The following is a 16,099-nucleotide window of genomic DNA, read 5'->3' as shown; positions in this document are numbered from 1 at the left end:
TGAAATACTCTCTCACCACAGATTCCACAGCTGTGTGCTCTCCTGCTTATTTTTCCACCATGCTGGCCATCACTTAGTCTCTCCTGCATTCTCTTCCTCCGCTTGACCACTAAGTGTTACAGTGTCACATCCAGACGTTGTCCTGGATGACCTCGTTCAGTCCAGCATCCAGTGGCTTCCGGTACTGTGACGTGCCAGTGTCTCACAAATGTAAATCTCCAGGCCTCACTTCTCTCAGGGACTCTGGATCCACTTATCCAACTTTCTACTTTGTGTTTCAACTTGGAAATTAAATGGGGGTCTTAGAATAAACACGACGGGAAAGAACTCTTGATGAATCCTGGGAATTTGTTCCTCCAGCAGCCTTCCCCATCTCAGTAAATGTCATCGCCATCCAATCCACCCATCCACCCAAGTTTGAAGTTACCCTTGTTTTCTTCTTTCCTTTCTTTCTCCTCCTTCCCTCCTCACTTCCTATCCAATGGTAAGTCATGTGACTCAACCTCCAGAATGTGCCTCAAATGTATCTGAGGCAGGAGAATAGGGTCTGGAGGCAGGGAACTAAGGCTGATTCATGCTGACTTCCTGGAATTAAATCAAATCGAAACACTTCAGCAATGACAGGAATGTGAATGGCCTGGTAGCTTCACTTCATCCTCTCCATTTACATACACTACACACACCCAGTAACATCCTCTTCACTTGCCTAGGGTGCATACTGAGTCAATGACTTTGTCACTTGACTTCATCTTCTTCATTTACATAGGGCATTTACCAAGTAACCAATGGGAACCCTCTAGAGGGCATTGAAACCCTAGAAGATTATTATTGTTCAGAAATAAATGAAATGTCCAGGCACAGTGGCTCACACCTGTAATCTCAGCACTTTGGGTGGCCGAGGTGGGCAGATTACCTGAGATTAGGAGTTCGAGACCAGCCTGGCCAACATGGAGAAACCCCGTCTCTACTGAAAATATGAAAATTAGCTGGGTGTGGTGGCATGCACCTGTAATCCCAGCTACCCAGAAGGCTGAGGCAGGAGAATCACTGGAGCTCTGGAGGTAGAGGCTGCAGTGAGCCGAGATCGTGCCACTGCACTCCAGTCTGGGCAACAAGAGCAAGACTCTCTCAAAAAAACAAAGTTTATTTATGTTTCCTCCCCCTAGAAGGTAAGCTGCATACAGCATAGACCTAGAATAGGGTCCAATAACCACTGGGCAGTGGTTACCCAATAAGTATTTGCTGAGCAAACATTGGGATGAATAAATAAGTGATTGTTGCTTTTCTGGGTTAATAATCATATTCAAAATTAGATAATCTCATTTCCAAAGAAAGATGGTATTTTTCCTTATAAACCTTCTCCAGAATTCTTTTCTCAAAATTTGGTGATATTTGCCATCTTGGGAAATATCTTTTTCCTAGGAACCACAGACTGAAATCAAGCATGACAGAAGCAGCAGCAGCAGCAAAAAAAAAAAAAAAAAAAAAAAAAAAAAAGTCATAGAGAAAGTCAGCATATTAGGAAAGACAGCATTTCAGATCAGGCTAGGGTCTGAGTATAGTTTTCAGTCTTCCTGATATCAAATTGAGGTCTTGCCTGTTCGGCAGTAGCTGTGATGCTGGCTGGAATCCTAATGCAGAGTTTCTGTCCCAACCCTTGTAACTAGTCCTTGGTTCTCTCTGGGATAGAAATAGGAAGAGATGTCACAATTAGAAACCATTGCCATAAGTTAAAAAGTAAAATAATTTGCTGGACGAAATCTAGTAAAAAATAATTTACTAACTGAAATCAATAGACAATATGCAAAGCAAAAATGCAAATAAAATATGGAAGCTCATCCAAGAAATGCCTTCTCTTTCACAGCTGTTCACTACAAGGGTCACTTACCAGCACTCTGTTCTTTTTTTTTTTTTTTTTCTTTTTGAGACAGAGTTTTGCTCTTGTTGCCCAGGCTGGAGTGCAATGGTGCAATCTCGGCTCGCCTTAACTTCTGCCTCCTGGGTTCAAGATTCTCCTGCCTCAGCCTCCAAGCAGCTGGGATTACAAGCATGCACCACCATGCCTGGCTAATTTTTTTGTATTTTCAGTAGAGACAGGGTTTCTCCATGTTGGTCAGACTGGTCTTGAACTCCTGACCTTGTGATCCTCTCACCTCGGCCTCCCAAAGTGCTGGAATTACAGGTATAAGCCACTGTGCCCAGTCAAACCAGCACTCTATTCTTTTTTTTTTTTTTTTTTTTTTTTTGAGACGGAGTTTCGCTCTTGCTACCCAGGCTGGAGTGCAATGGCGCCATCTCAGCTCATCGCAACCTCTGCCTCCTGGGTTCAGGCAATTCTCCTGCCTCAGCCTCCTGAGTAGCTGGGATTACAGGCACGCACCACCATGCCCAGCTACTTTTTTGTATTTTTAATAGAGACGGGGTTTCACCATGTTGACCAGGGTGGTCTCGATCTCTTGACCTCGTGATCCACCCTCCTCGGCCTCCCAAAGTGCTGGGATTACAGGCTTGAGCCACCGCGCCCGGCCTCTATTCTATTCTTAACCTGCTGGGCCACCACACTGAAGTCAGCTGCTCTCTTCTCAATAGAACCATCTCCACCTGCTACAGGCAATACGGCCAAAGGACAGCCCCTTCCCACCTATACTTCCCATGTACATTTTCTGCCCTTTGCCCTTTAGGGATCAAAACTAATTGACTTTTGCAATCCCAGCTACCTTTCAGCCAGAGAATTACCATATGAAGTCAGTGACGATAGGTACGATTTTTGCTTTTTTAAAAGTGCTTCCAAATAATCAAATCAACAGGGTGCCTTTCATGTCTTTTGAGCTCCCAACCAACTCAAAGATCATCTGTTAACCATATTATATGGGTAGGAACTTTAAGATGAACATTTTGAACCTAAGCAAGTAAAGGTTCACCTTCTCATGCACCATGAGACCAAATGCTTCAGAGACTCTGGTCTTTCCAACGTTCTCATTGCAATTGGAATGGTCTGATGCAGAGAAGACATTTTAATGTAAAGGTACCAATTTTGCTATCAATATAGAAATAACATCAAACAATTTCTCCCACAGATTTTTTATCTTTCCAATAAGGACTGAGCTAAACTTCATGATAATAAATGGCCACTGTCCCACAGAAAAAGATTGTAATTAAAAAAGCTTGTATTGGCCTGCTGCGGTAGCCCACACCTGTAATCCCAGCACTTTGGAAGTCCAAAGTGGGCAGATCCCGAGGTCAAAAGATCCAGACCATCCTGACCTACATGGTGAAATCCCATCTCTACTAAAAATACAAAAAATTAGCCAGGCAGGGTGGTGGACACCTCTAGTCCCAGCTACTTGGGAGGCTGAGGCAGGAGAATTGCTTGGACCCGGGAGGCAGAGGTTGCAGTGAGCCAAGATCACAACACCGCTCTCCAGCTTGGCAACAAAGCGAGACTCCATCTCAAAAAAAAAAAAAAATTAGTATCAGTGACACAAATATTGAAGAAGGGATAGGTCCTCACAGCCCCATAGTTCCTCCCATAGTACATTAAGAACGTGAAAAAAAAAAAAAAGGCTCACATTTATTATTCCACATTCAGGTAAACAGAGTTGTTTCCCATCAGATGCTTTCCTCTCGTCTTTTCATCTCAGTTTTGTTTCTGCTCCTCCTTCGTGGTTCCAAGGCCCCCTGATGTGCAAGCTATTGCGTGGGTCTCTTCCTTTCATGGTCCTATTGTCAAGTCCTGACAGTATTCCTCTTTCACTTCAATTTCGCTTTATTATGTTTTCTCTTTTCTTCACCACTGCCAGCTTCACCCTCTCGCCATCGATGGCACCCACTGAAATGTATTTTATGGATGGCCTTCCAGTCCCACCCTCTACATATTTGTTCAAAGCATACATATCATTCTTGAAATTCCATGTTGCCTCTTGTGTGCCATGCTTTATATGGATGGCATTGTCCTACAAATCTCATTCTGTTTCTTACTCTCTTCCCTCCGCCTTATGTTGTTAAGATCTATTTGTGCAGTTCTCTGAATACTATGTGCATTGTGCTTCATTATGTGTATTTACCACGCGTCATTTATTCTACACCTAATGATGAATACCTAGTTTTTCTGCAACTCCCCCACTGCAAATAACCCTTCAGGGAATATATTTATGTACATTCTCCATCACCTGTGTGAGGAGGACGTCGTGTGTGTGTGTGTGTGTGTGTGTGTGTGTGCGCGCGCGCGCGCGTGCATGCACATGTGTGTGCATGTGTTTATTCTTTTCTTTGGAAACTACTATTATGCAGATGTTGACACTTCTGCCCTCCATCATTCTTGACTTTTCTTTTATTCTTTTAATCTCTTTATCCATTCTTGTTGTCATCATGGAAGTTTTCTTGACCCAGTATCCCAACCCATGAAAATGCTTATCAGCTCTATCTGTTCTGTCCCCAGAATTACTGAGTCACAGGGTACTTGTGGATCTAATTTCAGTAAGCACTGCTTGATCTGTTTCTGAGTGTAAATTTTAAACTTTATTAACTGAATCTCCATCAATAGTTCTGTCAATGGTAGCTTTGGATAATTGAAGTCTATTTTGCTAGTTAGACGTGTTCATGATCTTCTTGATTTATTGTTCCTTGTGCCAGTATATAATTTCCATCTTTATTCCTTATGATTTTTTTAACTCCCAGTTTTGTTTCTGTTCTTAAAACTACTCCACAGCTGGATTCTGTGGCTCATACCTGTAATCCCAGCATTTTGGGAGGCTGGAGCTGGCAAATCTCTTGTGCCCAGGAGTTTAAGACCAGCCTGGGCAACGTGGTAAAACTCCATCTCTACAAAAAAATTAAAAAATTTGCTGGATGTGGTGGCACACACGTGTAATATCAGCTACTTGGGAAGCTGAGGTGGAGGGTCACCTGAGCCCAGGAGGTCTAGGCTGCAGAGAGCTGTGAGTGTGCCATTGTACTCCAGCCTGGGCAACAGAGTGAGACTCTATATAAAAAAGAGAGAGAGAGAGAGAGAGAGAGAGAGAAATAAAATGACTACACTAGCCAGGCATAATGATGTGTGCCTATAGTCTCAGCTACTCTGGAGCTGAGGCAGGATGGCTTGAACCCAGGAGGTCAAAACTGCGGTGAGCCATGATCGCACTACTGCACTCACTGGGGACAGAGCAAGACCCTAACTCTAAAAAAAATTAAATAGATAAACAAACAAACAAACTGCTATACTAGCCTTCTTGTTGTTAATATTCCTGTTATAACCTGGTATTTTTTGTACAGGTGTTTGTATCCTTTACTTTAAATGTTCCTCTTAGATAGAGATTGTTGAACATTTTATAAATCCATTTGGACCAATTGCTCCTATAATTTTGATTTCGTAGTGAAAAAAATGAAATACTTTTCCCATCTACGTTCTCAAGACTTGACTCCTGTACATGGATCAGAAGGATCTCAGGGGCTATGGGTCTCTGGTTCAGATCCACAGATGTTGATGAAGATGTTGTTTTTGGGGTTTTATTGTTGCTGTTTTTCTTACCTACCCTGTTTAAGCCCTTCATGAATTCCTTCCATTTGAAGTCTAATATTGTTTATTCTGGAAATTCCTAAGTCATTATTTCTTCAATAGTTTCTTGCCTGTGTTTATTCTTTTTGCTTCATCTGAAGCTACTATTATGCAGATGTTCACACTTCTACCCTCCATCATTCTTGACTTTTCTTTTATTCTTCTTTTAATCTATTTATCCATTCCTGTTGTCTTCATGGAAGGTTTCTTGACCCAATATCCCAACCCACAAAAATGCTCATCAGCTGTATCTGTTCTGTCACTCAGCCCCTCCAGGGGTGTCTTTATTTTGACAATTACAGATTTTTCACTTCAATATCTCCAACGAATTCTTTTTTTTATTTTGAGATGGAGTCTCGCACTGTGGCCCAGGCTGGAGTGCAGTGGCACAACCTCGGCTCACTACAACCTCTGCCTCCTGGCTTCAAGCGGTTCTCCTGCCCCAGCCTCCCCAGTAGCTAGAATTACAGATGCCTGCCACCACACCCAGCTAATTTTTTGTATTTTTAGTAGAAAGAGGGTTTCACCATGTTGGCCAGGCTGGTCTCGAACTCCTGACCTCAAATGATCTGCCCACCTCAGCCTCCCAAAGTGCTGGGATTACAGGTGTGAGCCACTGCGCCTGGCCTCCACCTAATTCTTATTCATATAGTTTGTCATTGCCCCACTTCTCCAATATCAGGAAGGTATGATTCTGCTAACTTTGCTGCCGCTTCATGTTGGCACCGTAACGAAGATGTCTATCATACAAATGCTGCGGCTTTCTGCTCTCATTGGTTCTGCTTCTTCAGCTCTGCTGCTTGCCCTGATTTCACAGTGTTTGCTGTCCTCAAAGGCCCTGTCACTTCTCCTTGTGAGTCCAAGTATATTCCCTTGAGATTTCCAAATGCCTTCGTTATTATTGTCTTCCCACAAGGAGAAGCAAAAGTTCAGGGCCTGCATTGAGCTCCTCCTGGAAAGTTGAGGGGGCAAAGAAAAATACTCCTGCCTCAGGACAAACCTCTGACATTGTCGTCATTGTCATCCCTCTCAACACTTTCTTGTTTTCACCCCATGTCCCTCACCCACCTCCCCATACACACGCACAGCTTCAAAGTGCCTCACTCCCACCTAGACAGAGGACAGCCATCTTCCACTGTCATTGATTCTTAAACTAGTGGTGTATCTATACCAACGAAATCTAGTCTCTCACTACCCATCCCTTCACTAGTTAGCATCTTATTGCTATACTGAAGTATCTGTCTCAAAAATAACCAGATCCAATAGCCTCTTACTATTGTCCGATTTCCCTTAACCTCTCACTTTTATTTAATAATTGTCACCTTGCCATCCTTGAAACCTTGACATCAAAACACTCCATGGTTCTGTTTTCTCAGCCTCTCTGCCAACTCGCCTCTTTTTTCCCTTTCCCTCAGTCCCCAAGCTTATCTTCTCTTTCCTCTACCCCCTGGCCTTGGAGGGTTCATACATCCATGAGGCTTGGTCAGCAGAGTTTTGCTAAGGACTCCTGAATCCATCCCGGGTTTGACCTGGGACTAACATCCACAAAGGCTTGTGTGTGAAGTCTGAGAGTGAAGAGAACAAGGTGCCACCTAGATAATAACACCAGTGATTCTTGACTCTGGATTAAAGAAAACCAGATACGAATGTTTTAAATAAAGACTTTAAAAGACAAATGGAAACAGGAGAGAGGGAAGGGGAGATACGATAAGATCAGCAGAAACAGGGTGCTTATTTTGCTTCAAAGATGACAAAACTCACCAGCAGGACGCATAATATGAACAATAATGTAATGATATTTGAAAAAGTATATTTAGACAAGAGTTCTAGGCCGATATATTTGCAGTCTGGGTTTATCAGCATTTGTTAAAATAACTGTTGATAATTTGCAGTTTGGATCCAACTAGGAAGTAGTGGTTTAGCACTCTATTCTTTTATGACCCAACTTTCAGAAACAACTTGGAACTGCGGGTCCCACTGCAAAGCAATGGCTTCTGAAATTAGTGCTGTCAGACTGAGCTTAGGGGAGGGATTAATCATCCACCATTTTAGCAGTGGCCAAAGCTCTTAACTGCCTTGGTGGCAAAACTGTAGTATCGAGCTTTTGCACTAAGAAATAAATGCGGTATCAATGACCGCATCAAAAAAGTGTCTTGTCCTTGTTGGCTTTGAGATTGTTTTGGGTGTCCACATTCCTGGCTCTGTGAGCATTGCATTTCCCCTTTCAGCTTCAACCATCCTCGTAGCTTTAGAAACGATCTGCCCAGGTGCAGTGGCTCATGCCTGTGGTCCCAACACTTTTGGAGGCCGAGACGGGATGAGCCTTTGTATCCAGGAGTTTAAGACCAGCCTGAGCAACATAGCAAGACCTTGTCTTTACAAAAAAAAAAAAAATTTAATTAATCAGGCATGGTGACATGTTCCTATAATCCCAGAGTCCCAGAAGGCTGAGAGAGGAGGATTGCTTGAGCTTGGGAGGTCAAGGCTGCTATGAACCATGATTGCACCACTGCACTCAGCCTGGACCAAAGAGCAAGACCGTGTCTCAAAAAAAAAAAAGAAAAAAGAAAAAAAAAAAAGGAGCGTGTTCTGGCTGGTGGTGAATGTCTTGCCTCAGGTATTAATCAGACTATCAGCAGTTTTCATACCTAAGCACGACAATATCTAGAAGCATATCAGACGTAGGAGAAGGAAGTGCCTCGTATGATATAAGCCCCCAAATCAAAATGGCATCCAGATCACAGTAAGAGTGCAGGCTGAGAAGCCAGCCAGCCTGGGTGTGAGTTCCGGCTACTTACTGGCTGTATGACATCAAATAAATTAACTCTTATTCTTGGTTCACTCATCTGTAAAATGCAGATAACAGTAATATCTAGCTCTGAGAGTGAACACATGTAAAGTTCTGGAACAGTGCCGGATACATCTGGTATTTGATAAATATTAGCTTTTGAAATACGTAATACTTCATCACATTCATTCTGCTACCGTAACCTCTACAATGAATTCAGACCTCTTGGGTCCACCCCCATTGCAAAATATTCCACATTTAGACACATCAGAGTGCTTTCTACTATCGAAACCCAGTGTGCCTTCAGTCTGTATTTTGAAGGTTTCTTCTAGGTTAACAGTTTGGATTCACATGTTCTGCATGTCCTTTACTCTGAGGACACAAGAAAATCCATGCAATAATAATGAACTAAAAAAAAAAATCTATCCTATTGATGGAGTTCTGAATGAGCGAGCACTCATGAGCATTATCTGAAAATGCAATTTTCCAAACCCCAGTTCTCTCAGTATGTGAAAGCTTTTTTTTTTCATATTTGCCCTCCAATATCTAACTGACAGAGAAATCACTGATCAATACTTGTCAATCATGCAGCTCTGCACTAAAGAATATGGAGCAATTTCCTTCAACTGTCTCCACCACTGAAGACTCTTGGCCACTCTGCTGTTCTCAGTTCAACCAGATAACTGGGTTTATATTTTACACACCTCCGCTGACACCACAGGTGTTTTGTTTGTTTTGTTTTCTTTTGTTGAGACAGAATCTTGTTCTGTTGCCTAGTCTGGAGTGCAGTGGCACAATCTTGGCTCACTGCAGCCTGTGCTTCCTAGGTTCAAGCGATTCTCCTGCCTCAGCCTCCTGGGAAACTGAGATTATAGGTGTGTGCCACCACGACCGGCTAATTTTTGTATTTTTAGTAGAGACAGGGTTTCGCTATGTTGTTTAGGCTGGTCTCAAACTCCTGACCACAGGTGATCTGCCTGTCATGGCCTCCTAAAGTGCTGGGATTACAGGAGTGAGCCACTGCACCCAGTCCGCCACAGTTTTTTTTTTAATGGGTTCAGGTTGATGATTCAGACCTAAAAAACAATGGTAGCATATAAAACAGAAGAAACAAGAGGTGCAGAATTGCAACTCGGATAGGCCTCGCCTGCCCAAACACACAGCTGCTTTTTCCCCCTGACCTGCCCAGGGCAGATGGGGCTGCCATTCCAGAGAGCCGTGGTCAGAGAGGCTCAACTAGACACAGAGCAGCCCTTGCTCTTTTCCCCACCAGTCACTCATACCTTTCCAGTGCCAGGCTCCAGCCCTCTATGCTAATTCACAGCTCTCCAATCCGGACACAGCCCTCCATGGAAGATAAGATAGCAACAACACCCATCCTAACTCTGTGCTCTCTTTTTTTTTTTTTAAGACAAAGTTTCACTTCGTCACCGAGGCTGGAGTGCAGAGGCTCAATCTTGGCTCATTGCAACCTCCACTTCTTGGGTTCAAGTGATTCCCCTGCCTCAGCCTTCCACAGAGCTGGGACTACAGGCATGTGCCACCGCGTCTGGCTAATTTTTGTATTTTTTTTTTTTTTTTTAGTAGAAACAAGGTTTCACCATGTTGGCCAGGCTGCTCTCAAACTCCTAACCTCCAGTGATCCTCTTGCTTTGACCTCCCAAACTGCTGGGATTATAGGTGTGAACCACACGTCTGGCCCTAACTCTGTACTTTCCACCGAAACAGTGCAGTAAGAGGAGGGACCCCAAGGTCACTTTCTCAGGGAGGTCTGGATCACCCCAACTTGATAACCCTTCCTCGTTGTCTTAGTCTGCTTGGGCTGCCCTAGAAAACACCATAGCTTGGTGGCTTAAACAGTAGACATTCTCACAGTTCTGAAAGTTTGATGTGTCTGTAGGGATACTTTCTTCCGAGGCTTCTCTTCTTGATTTTCAGAACTGCTGTCTTCTCGCCATGTCATCCTTTGATCTTTTCTCTGTGCAACAGCTTCCCCAAGTGTCTGTTCCTCTTCTTAGAAAGACATCAATTCTATTGGATTAGGTCTCACCTTTATGACCTCATTTAATGTTAATTACTTCTTTAAAGGCTCTGTCTTCAAATGCAGTCACATTGGAGGTTAGGGATTCAACAGTTGAATTTCGAGGGGACGCAGTTCAGTCCACAGCACTCCTGATACCTCTGGTATCAGATTTACATATACTTCATCTCAGCCATATATAATTTTTTCCAACTCTGTGCTTATACTCAATAGTAGCAATAATCATAACAGCTACTAGTAACCAGAATTAATGCAAAGACCTGCATTATCATCTGTTATTAACACACTCCTGCCAAGTGCATATTGTTATGCCAATACCACACGTAAGGAGACTGAGGCCCAAGGAGGGCCTGGGAAGCTCACACGCCCCGAACAGCAAAGCCGACACACAGAAGTAGATCTTTGTGACCAGACTTCATGCTTTCCTCATCCCTGCTTGCTGCCTCCCATACATCAAATGGTGCCTGGCATCATCGTGCAGCTATTTGTGATCACATTGGGATTAACCTGCCACGAGAAGCCTGTGCTCATCACCATTTTAGAAAGGGCTTTCCTGGTGCCTTTCGCTCATGTGCTACAGCTTTGCTCTTCTGAGCATCCTACAGCCGCTCTCATCTCACCCTTCCTCCCCTCCCAACAGAGCTGCCCTACCTGCAGGCTGGTGCCCCCTTACCTCTTTTCCTGGAGCCCTCTCTCCATGGCCAAGCTCATGATTCCCTTTCTGTCACTTTCTCAGTGGGACCTGTCCTAACCACCCTACTTAAAGTTGTAGTTCCCCCACCCCACTCCAACTCTGGATCCCACTTATTCCATATGCTTGACTTTTTCTTCATAGCGGTTACCACCTTCAAACACACAGTCTATTAGATTTTCTTATTGAGTTTGTTGTTAAATTTCTCTTTCCGCCTGCAAGAATATAAGCTTCACAAGGGCAGAGACTTTTGTGTGTTTTGCTTCATTACTATAAAGCAGACAAACAAAACATCTAAAACGGGGCCTGCCTCATAGCAGGTGTGACGTTTTTTGAATGAATAAATTAGATTTTATGTGTGATTCCTTTCTATGGTGAATTAGTGACCAGTCTCTTTGGGCAAAAGTATTCGGGGACCCAACTTAGCTCCTTAGAAAACCATTAAGTTCTGAGTTTGAGGACAGTGTATTTTTTATAATTCCTCTTGATCATTATGTTTGCCCTTTTTGTTTAATTTAGTAGCTGATTTTGTTTGCCCCACTCTTCTGTGCATTTTATGGTTGTATTATTCATTATGGGTAGTTACAGCATTTTCATAATTAATCTTTAATTGCAACACTCGCAAAGCATTTCACATGAAAAAATGATTTAGGAATTAAACCCACATCTCACCTTGGTTAATTATCACAGGTCTGACTAATGTGCACAAAGCCCCTGCATGGCAGGGGGCTCTCTCCAATGACAATGTGTTGATTTTCTAATTAACAAAGGTTAAGTAGCATTTTTGCTTGAAGACCTATAATTTAAACTTACAACATTTGTCACCAAGAAAGATTTCTACAGAGTGCCTAAGCGGAACTCAAATAATTTTCACTGGTTCTAGTGCATCAGTGTCTTTTACATAATATATAATGACCATTTTCAGGACAGAAGATTTTTCTTCCTATCAACTAGATCATGAAAAGTACTTTCTAGCTCACTACCCCATTTAAATAAATCAGGGACTACCTAAGTAAGAAAAGAGCTTAATTTATTTAGTTTTCCTTTATAGAGAAAGAAACTGTATTTCACTCACATGCTTTATAAATTATGAAGAGGGAGTGCAAAACTTTATTTAATGAACACAACAAATACAAATGAGACTACAGTCATGTTACACCCAGTTTAAAAGAGGAAGAAAAAAAAAGTCAGACATTGATACAAAGAAAGAGAAAGCAAGCAAGGAAGAGATTTAAGAGAATTTGAGAGTATTTACAGAAATTTGGGTAAAAACAGCGCAGGCCCAGAGGGAAAGCTGATAAAGTGTGGGTCAGAGCAATTCAGAGCTGGAAAGAGTCAGAGACACCATCGAGTTCAGCCTCCTATTTTTTAGATGAGGAAACTGATGCTGAGAGAGATTGTGTAATTTGATAAAAGCCACACAACTGAGTAGAAACAGTAGATGGTCCTGAGAGGGAAAGATTCCGCAAGTACAAGTGCAGGAGGTTCCTGTAGAACCTAGGAAGACCAAAGACCCAAGAACCAAGACAGAAGCAGAGTGCAAAAACTCTGCCCGCTAAATCCTTTCTGAAATGAACCCTGTATACTAAATAATTAAGTATCCATGAATACATCTGAAGATTTGCCTTAATGATGTGATAAACATATGATCTACTCTAGATTTATTTGCTCTGCCAATTGACCCTTTAAAAAATATTTCCGTTCTTCATCATGTTAACATTTATTTAGAGTCTTTTCAAACTCTCAGTTACTGCTGAAGATCCATGAAATACCAATTGTTTCCAAATTAAAATACATCCCAAATCGATAAAAGGTTAACATGTAAGCCGAATTAAAATCGCAAAAGTGTTAGAAGAAAATATAGTTGAATAATTCTCAGCAAACTGACACAGGAGCAGAAAATCAAATACCGCATGTTCTCACTCATAGGCGAGTGTCGAACAATGAGAACACATGGACACAGGGAGGGGAGCACTACACACTGGGGTCTGTTGTAGGGAAATAGGGGAGGGACAGCGTGGGGTAGGGTGTTGAGGGGGGATGGCATGGGGAGAAATGTCAAGGAAAAAGTCATACCACATAGAAGTCAAAAGACACAAACTGAAAAGATACAGTTGCAACAGAGTTATTTATAACAAAGAGTTAAAGCCCTTATTGTTATGAATCAATAAGAAATATATCTTCTTCCATTCCCAGCAAAAAGCAAAGGTCATAAAGAAATAAAAAAATAAGAAAAGTAAAAACATGAAAATAACTCAAGTATTTGAGGCAATGCAAATTTCAACAGTGAACCCTTTTTGCCCCTGCCAAGCAGACTGACATGAATGCAAAAGGACACTGACCAATTATTAGAATGGTGTGGAGACAGTGATCATTTCATATCCTACTGGCAAATTAGAAATTGGTTAATTCTTCTTAGAAGAAAATAGATTTCAAATGCCTTTAAAATGTATATGCCTTTCAACCTAGCAATTCGACTTAAAAATGTGATTAATTCTAAAGAATCAATTTTGAGGAAAAACTGGGCAACGGGTTTGCAAATGTTTTCATAAAAATTATATTATTAAAGCATCATATAACGTGGAAATTTTAAAAATGTAGAAGTTCAATGTGGTGCAAGAGCAAAATAAGTGATAGTGCCTTCATAGAACGGATGCAGACACTAAGCAGGCTGTTTTAGTTGTACATTTATTGCTTGGGAAATGTTTCATGATATATTAAGTGCAAAAAGCAAGTTTCAAAATAATGTGTACATTATGATCCCATTTCTTCATTTTTTAAAAAACACATATGTATATTTATAGAAAAAAAATAGAAAAGGCTGTTCCCTAAAAGTAAAAGTAATTCAATTTGAGTAGCATAACGGAATCTGCTTTGTACTGAACTTCTCCATAAACAGTACGTTTATGGTTGCCACAAGGACTATTACATTGGCCATCAGGCAAAAGGAGATGGGAAGATCTCAAAGTGATTTTTATGTTTTAGCACATTTTTATAGGATTTAATTGTCATAATCGACTAGTAATGAAACATTTTTAAGGCCAGACATTTATTTAATAAAATGCCTTTTGGAAAGCCTTTATTGCAAGAACAAAAGCCATAATAATAGAAGTTAAATTGAAATTCTAACACACAAAGAGTGACTAGTGGTTTGAAATTCTTCTAAATCAGGCTAAGGCCCTAATTCTTTACAGCACAGAGGTGTGAAACCCAGTTGACAAGCAGATGGTAAATGGTCCTTCCAAGTGGTTGTTTTTAATAACTTCTTTTGCCATCTACTGTCTCATAGCTTTGATCAAAAAAAGGCACTGGACTCTTTTTACTTCTCTATTCAAATATTTTAGAAGAAATCAAATGCTTGCAGGAGAGTCATGATTCAAATCAATGTATCACCCAATGAGATAATTGCAAGGCTTGGGTGTACAGAGATGGTAGAGCAGCTCATTTGCCATTTCACTGATGGGGGTTTACAGGCATAAGCAGGTGCTAATTCATCCCTGCCACTAAAACCCTTTGATCTTCCAGTCCTGTCTGATGAATTTACTGGAGTTTATGATTTTTCTTAAGATAATAGAGTAAGTGATGAGAGTCAATCCCCAGCCTACTGATCTTACTCAAATTCCAGTAACCTTATTGACTACTTCATTTTTAAAGACATCCAAATCTACATCTCAGAAACATGTACATCTATGAGGCCCCTGACCCCCAAAGTTCTTCTTGATATTAGGTGGTCTACACAGAACAAGGGTTAAGACACTAAATCTTGTTTGTTGCTTGGGAATAAGACAGATATTATACAATTGCCACTCAGGAACTATGAGTCCTTGAGCAAACTTTTTAACTTCTCTAAGCCTTAGTTTCTCCATCTGTATAATGGGAATAATGCAAATAATATCTACTTTGATATGTTGTTGTGAGGACCAGGTGACTAATATATATAGGATGCTAAATAGAGTGCCTAGCATATAGCCCTCAGTGAAAGGGTAACTTGGGTTTTATTTTTATTAACAGTATCTTCTTTTCTAAATCCTCATCAGTTATTTATTTCAGCAATTTACCTACTATTCATTTTAGATTCATTTCCAGAAAAGTTGTTACTCCAAGATACAAACGTGTATAAATTTGAGTTACTCCTTTTATACCAGCTGCTTTAAAAAAAAATTATAGCTAAGAATACTACAGACACAATTAAATCCACCTGTGATAGAATGCTTCAATGAATCTTTCTATGAAATTTCTGGGGAATATTTTAATATTTTCATGCTCATGAATCTCGGTCCAACTCTCTATAACTTACTCCAAAAATCACAGTGAACGTGCTCATTGTGCTATATGTCTTGTAATAATGACATTTAGACAAAACCAATGAAAGCTGGCCAGGCACGGTGGCTCATGCCTGTAATTCTAGCACTTTGGAAGGCCGAGGTAGGTGGATCACAAGGTCAGGTGTTCAAGACTAGCCTGATGAACATAGTGAAACCCCATCTACTAAAAATACAAAAATTGGCGGGGTGTGGTGATGTGTACCTGTAATCCCAGCTACTCAGGAGGCTGAGGCAAGGGAATTGCTTGAACCTGGGAGGCAGAGGTTGCCGTGAGCCAGGATCGCACCACTGCACTCCAGCCTGGGTGACAGACTGAGACTCCGTCTCAAAAAAAGGAAAAACAAAAAGAAAGAAAGAAAAGCAATGAAATCTGATCTAACCTAGCAATAAATGTGGTATAGCTGATTTCTGTGTAAAATTATCAATTCCAACTTCCAGCTACCCCAGACAAGGAGCCTTGGGTAGTCTTGACATGAAATTAAAAGCAAAGCATCTCTTGAGACAAGAACTAAGATCTACAATCACATTTCAAATGGATTTATGCCTTCCAACTAATTGACTTATTAGTTATGCTAATACATTCATGTCTCTTCCTTCATATTTTTTTCAATAAGTAATGCAATAGAACTCAATGTTGTGAGATACCAGGCTGGAGTGCAGTGGTGTAATCTCAGCTCACTGCACCCTCTGCCTCCTGGGT

At 41.3% G+C, this 16,099-nt stretch overlaps 1 protein-coding gene across 2 annotated transcripts in view; it reads left to right on the top strand.

The window, feature by feature from the left end:
- Positions 1-16,099, top strand: part of CNTNAP2 (contactin associated protein 2) — a 2,246,749-nt gene that overhangs the window by 1,976,421 nt on the left and 254,229 nt on the right. The window lies entirely within an intron of this gene.

The sequence above is a fragment of the Saimiri boliviensis genome, chromosome 10 (assembly GCF_048565385.1).
Source record: "Saimiri boliviensis isolate mSaiBol1 chromosome 10, mSaiBol1.pri, whole genome shotgun sequence".
NCBI classification, from domain to species: Eukaryota; Metazoa; Chordata; class Mammalia; order Primates; family Cebidae; genus Saimiri; species Saimiri boliviensis.
Note: the sequence above shows the minus strand (reverse complement) of the source record. Positions and strands in the feature narration are given on the sequence as shown.